The sequence below is a fragment of the Arvicanthis niloticus genome, unplaced genomic scaffold, assembly GCF_011762505.2.
Source record: "Arvicanthis niloticus isolate mArvNil1 unplaced genomic scaffold, mArvNil1.pat.X pat_scaffold_212_arrow_ctg1, whole genome shotgun sequence".
Lineage (NCBI taxonomy): Eukaryota > Metazoa > Chordata > Mammalia > Rodentia > Muridae > Arvicanthis > Arvicanthis niloticus.
Genome location: NW_023045884.1, coordinates 103,784 through 109,320, shown reverse-complemented (window position 1 = coordinate 109,320; position 5,537 = coordinate 103,784).

Sequence of the window (5,537 nt, the reverse complement as noted above, 5' to 3'; positions counted from 1 at the left end):
TATATATATATACTATAAATCATACAGATGTATCCTCCTCTATTATATACATACTATATATACCATACAGCACAAGTACAATACTACACCCAGGCGATTTCGAGATGAAGGAATACTTTGTCCTGTTCTGATCTTGTTCTTCATTCTACTATTATTTGTTCCTAAGTAAGTTGATGGTGTCATAGAAAGGAATCACAGCACAGCAGCTGTTTAGGAAACAAAGTCTCACAAAATGTTTTGGCAAGAAAATTTTGAAATGTTGTAATGGTTTTGAATATTGGGTTACTCACAAATTTGTGCTTCAGTACATTGAATTCAACCTGTGTGGAGTGTAGCATTTCCTGAGAATTGCTGTTGACTAGAAAGTTGGGATCAAAGAAGCACACTACTCAGACATGGCCAGCTCTGAAATGTATGCTTCCATTGATGCTGGAGAAGGTAGAGTGAGAAGCATTGCTGAAGAAGGCTGGCAAAGGTCAGAGGAGATTTTCTGAAACAAGTTTTTAAATCGTGTTACATGTGTACATATACACACAGTTACTGTCTTGCTGCTTTAGTTAGGCTTGGCACAGTTTACCACAATTAAAGGGCCAGGTCCCCATAACCCTTCTTGTATGTTTTCACAGAGACCAAAAGCTTACCTTGAAAATTACACTCCTAATCATGTTCAAGGCGGTTTGTTAAAGTGATTTTGAATATATCATCTGTTAAAACATCTGAACAATTTGATGTAAAAATGTTGCCTCTTGAATTAGCAGTTTAGTTTCACTGTCTCTAGGTAGCTTTTGTGAAAAAAAAAAGTGGGAGAAGTGAGAATATTCTTTGAGTGTCATGGTGTGTGCCAAGGCCTCTGAACTTTGTAGCTTTGGGGATGGTGACTGTGGCTTCCACTGCTTGTCACAGCAGTTTGTACTGGTCAACTGCTCTTTGGTTAGCAGACTCTGGCCATTAAGCAGTCTTGTTCTGAAACTCCACTGTTGAGCTGAGATCTGCAAGGAGACCTTAATCTTAGATATGTTGCTACCACCTACAGAGAAATATGTATAGGTAGGACAGGAAAGCTATTGTTACAATAGTTTGGAAAAAATAAGGTCTACATAACAAATTATATATTCAAAAATTTATGAAAAATACAAAAGCAGAGAATTCTTGGTGGGCTTAGATGAAATTATTTCAGAAGCTGTCCCTTGGTTAAAATGGGGTCACTCAGGTTCAGCAATTTTACTGCCTTTTAGAAGTCCATAATTTTTGACATTTGTCCTGTCACAGAGATATCTTCAGTTGCTTACCCATTGAGATTTGTATTCCAGTATCAAATGTTAGGACAACTGCTAACATTAATCTCATAAATAGTTACATTAAAATTTTACACTATTAAGAATATTGTATATATGAGTCAGATGAACACTGAGATGTGAAGTGTGAAATTACGGTATGAATAGTGGTATGGTTTTACCAGAAATGAAGGTTTAGTCTAAACTCTGTTGAGTCATTTGTGGAGGCACTCTGAAAATGTTAAATACAATATAGGTCAAGTCCCAGAGTTCCAATTCTTGGTGGAAATTATCCTAACTAAAAATATAAGAGTACTTAGTGGAGATTACTCAAAAGGAGAATGTACTTAATAGGAAAGAAAGGTGGTAAAGAGAGCAGGGCTATCTCAGATATTTAGCTTCGCTAAATGTGGAAACAGTGATACTGTTTCAGGTGCAGAGACTTCAGTGGTTTCATATTAACAGCAATGTAATTTCTTCAGAAAGGATTTTAGGTAGACATGCCTCACCTGGTCCACATGCTTACCTGGGTTGCTACAATAATAACTTATAGAGTATATATTTAAAGATTTCCTAAAAGAAAACAGTCACACTGGGAGATCAAGACAATTTTCCCATTTAAAAACAATGAAAGGGTCTTTAGTAAAGAAATTGTAATTCTTCTAACATAAGAAGTAGAAACTTAATGTATAGGCATCTTTCAAGTCTGAATGTTTTTCTCAAAATAAAAAAAAAAAAAAGAAAGAAAGAAAAATTGCAGGGCAGCCTGTGATGGGAAAGGCAGCTGCAAAAGTAGACTTGAGACAGGTTAGTATACCTCTGCCTCACAACCCAATTATCTCTGTCTTACACAAATTTCGTTTTACAGATCACAAGGTTTTTCTTCAAAGAAATATTCACCAATATTCATGAATCAATGATCAGATTTCAGGACACTTACACGTCTATTGCTGTATATATATATATATATATATATATATATATATATATATATATATATATATTTGTGGTCTACAAAAAAAGCCTGATAAGAAAAATCAAAAGGAAATGGTGAACTTGTTTCACATATCTTTGTGTATGCATGCATGTGTGTGTGTGTGTGTGTGTGTGTGAGAGAGAGAGAGAGAGAGAGAGAGAGACAGAGACAGAGACAGAGACAGAGATAGAGACAGAGAGAGGTGCAAAGGACATCTCACCTAAGCACCACTCTCCTCACCAGATTGGAGTTTCCTTGCCTGAAGGGCCAGAAGAACACAGACAAGTGTTGGAATCCTGACATCTTTTGAGGGGTTCTGAATGCCACAGGCCACAGAAGTTCAAGAAACACATTATCTGCTACCCATGTGGAATGGAAAGTTTTAGGAGGTTTTGGAAATGGGACAGTGAATGCCTGAGGTCTAGGCTTAGAATATTTTTTAAGGTTTACTTTTTCACCCATTCTTTAAAAAGAAAAAAAAATCAGAAAAAGAACAACAAAGTTGTTAATCTATTTTGACAGGCAAAGTGCCAAGGATCTTTCTGTTTCATTTTCATTTATATATTCACCATAATCTGTCCTGAAGATTTTTAACCATATTTTCAGAAGCCACAGAAAAAGTAGAAATAGGTAAATATTGGGCTTATTTTAGAGTTTTTATTTTCAGGTGAAGGAGACATAGTTTGGATATCTTGCCTTTTTTAAGACTAAGGACTGCAGCATTCTGAGAGACATGGAAGAAAGTCCTTCTGAGTCTAAGCCCAAAGAAGAAGAAGAAAAAGAATGAGTAGATGGTCTGATCCATGAAACACAATCTTAAAAGGATACCTAGGAACTGTTATGCTTGTTTGTTCAAGTGAGCTTCAAAACCGCAAGGTTTAAATCTGTGAGTTTAGATTAGATGTAATAGTATTTCTTTGTGAACATGAGTGCCTTTGTGCTCTGTGTGTACATGTTTAGAGTTATACTTTCTGGATGAATTCTTCATTTAGTTAGTATGTAACATTCTTCTCTTTTTCTTCTAAGTAGTTTTGGTTTAAAGTTTATTTTGTCAAATATGTAGAATACTAGTCCTGCTTGCTTTTTAGTTCCATTTTCTTGAAATACCATTTTTTTCATTCTTTTACACCAAAAAGATGTTTGTTCTGAATGGTGTGGTATGTTTCTTGGAGGCATCAGAAAGATGAATTTTGTTTCTAAGCAGCATGTGTCATTAAACTGGGAAAATAAGATTGTAAATGTTGAGAGTCATTGAACAATATTTATTAAGTCAGGGTATTGTATTATTTTGCTGTTCTTTTCTTAGACCTCATTTTGTTTAACCATTCTGTGATTGTTTACTACTTATACCCTCTAAACTGTGTGGGTTATATTTTTTACTTTTATTTTTTTAAATAAAAAACTATTTATCAATATTTGTATAAATATATATACTTATACATGTATACATATATAAACAATAATTAAATAATAAGATTATTTTAAAAGTATGGGCTGTTGGGAAAAGTGGGAGGAATGAGAGAAAGGGGAAAATTATGCAACTACAGTGTTCATATATGAAATTCTCAAAAAAGAATCCAGTTTTTTAAAATGTTCAACAGATCAACTAACATTTTACAATACGAAAATAAATATGACCTATAATTATGTTAAAGAACGTTTTAACTCACTACAAACTTTGAAGTTTAAAATGAGATCAATAAAAATCATTTTACCCAGCATACAAACAAAAACCACAATGACGTTTTATAATTCAAAGTATTTCTGAGAACAAGAAAATAGATTGTCAGGAGCTAAATCAGCAGAACCAGGGGTACACTGTGTATGTTTTTTTTTTTTTTTAAATCAAATAATAATTTTTACTTTTTAACATGGGGTTTATAAACACAAAAATGCAAGATGTGGGGAAGGGGATGACACAGGAGCATAGGTGTTCAGGAGGAGTACAGATATCTTTCAGAACCAGGGTATCAGCTGGGTGAAGGTTCAGGGGTCAGGTCACTATGACTCTGCCTATGATTCACTTGTCCTTATCTAATTTGGTACTATCTGTAAGCAGGGTTGCCCCTGACATCTCCTCCCTTCTCCAAGTATAGAAGGGCTGTGGCGATTCTAATCTTGCCAAGGCAGGAATAGAGGCCTGACCTCCAATAATTAAAGGGGACCTTGTAATGGCTCTAGTCCCCCTGTCATTGTTAAGTGAGGCATGAGGGCCATACCCGTCCCGATGTCTTTTTCCTGGAGAGGGGATACTTTTGACATCAACACCTATGCAGTCAGGCTTGTCCCTCAGGGAACCCAAAAACATATTTTTAACTTTTATTTATATTCCCTTGCAGTGCTTAGCCTCGCAGCCTACGCAAGAATTCAGATCGCCAGACAGAGGGGGTTCTGGGTGGCCCCTCTCTGCTTGGTCTAGGGGCAGAGGTCCCCTCTTTTAGGTTAGGTGGAGATGGGATTTGGGAACACCCTGGATAGAGTAACATCCTCATCTAGAGTCTCGTGGTCCTCCATAGTTAACATATGATAATGTATCTGAACAGATTTTGCTATCAGATTATCTATCTGTTGTTTCACAAAGTTAGCCTATTTAAGGCCCAGAGACCAAAGGAAATAAGCAAAAATAACCCAATTAATGATCCCAAGATGGAAGGAAATAGGGTTAACAATCATGGAGAGGTTGAAGACCAATTCTTGTACAAGCTCTCCTTTTTCTCTTTCTGTGTCTGTCTTTTCTCAAGACCTTCTCTGACCTTTTCATGCTCTCTTTAACCATCCCTCTTTTGTAAAGAATGCTATTTTGTAAAGCATTTGTACACAGTCTAGAGCTGTACACAGTCTTTTCTATTGTAAGAGAGAAAAACAAGTCCAATAAAATCCTTTACAATTTTGGGGGATCACATCAGACAGCAAAACAAGAGATTTCTTCAGATTAGTGATGTCAATCTATAGCTGTTTGATGTCCTTGTCAAAGGCCTATCGGATGTCTGTGTAGTATAAGTTCGGAGGCCAGCATCAGGATTAGAACTCCTAATAGCAGACATCACAGGTGATTAAGTTTTACCTGGAAGAGAAAGAAGAAAGGAATTCTCAGGGAAATTTCTCTTCCCTGGATGTCAATTGTTATTCATTTTATTTATAAATGGGCCTGGTTTGTGGAGGTATCTATTTAATTCATTAATCTTTTTGGCGGCCATTTAGTTGTGCCTTCTGTGGTATCAAACAGTCATATCAATCCTCGGCCCCATATATCTTGGCCATTCCATTTAAGGGTAAGAGGGTCCTTC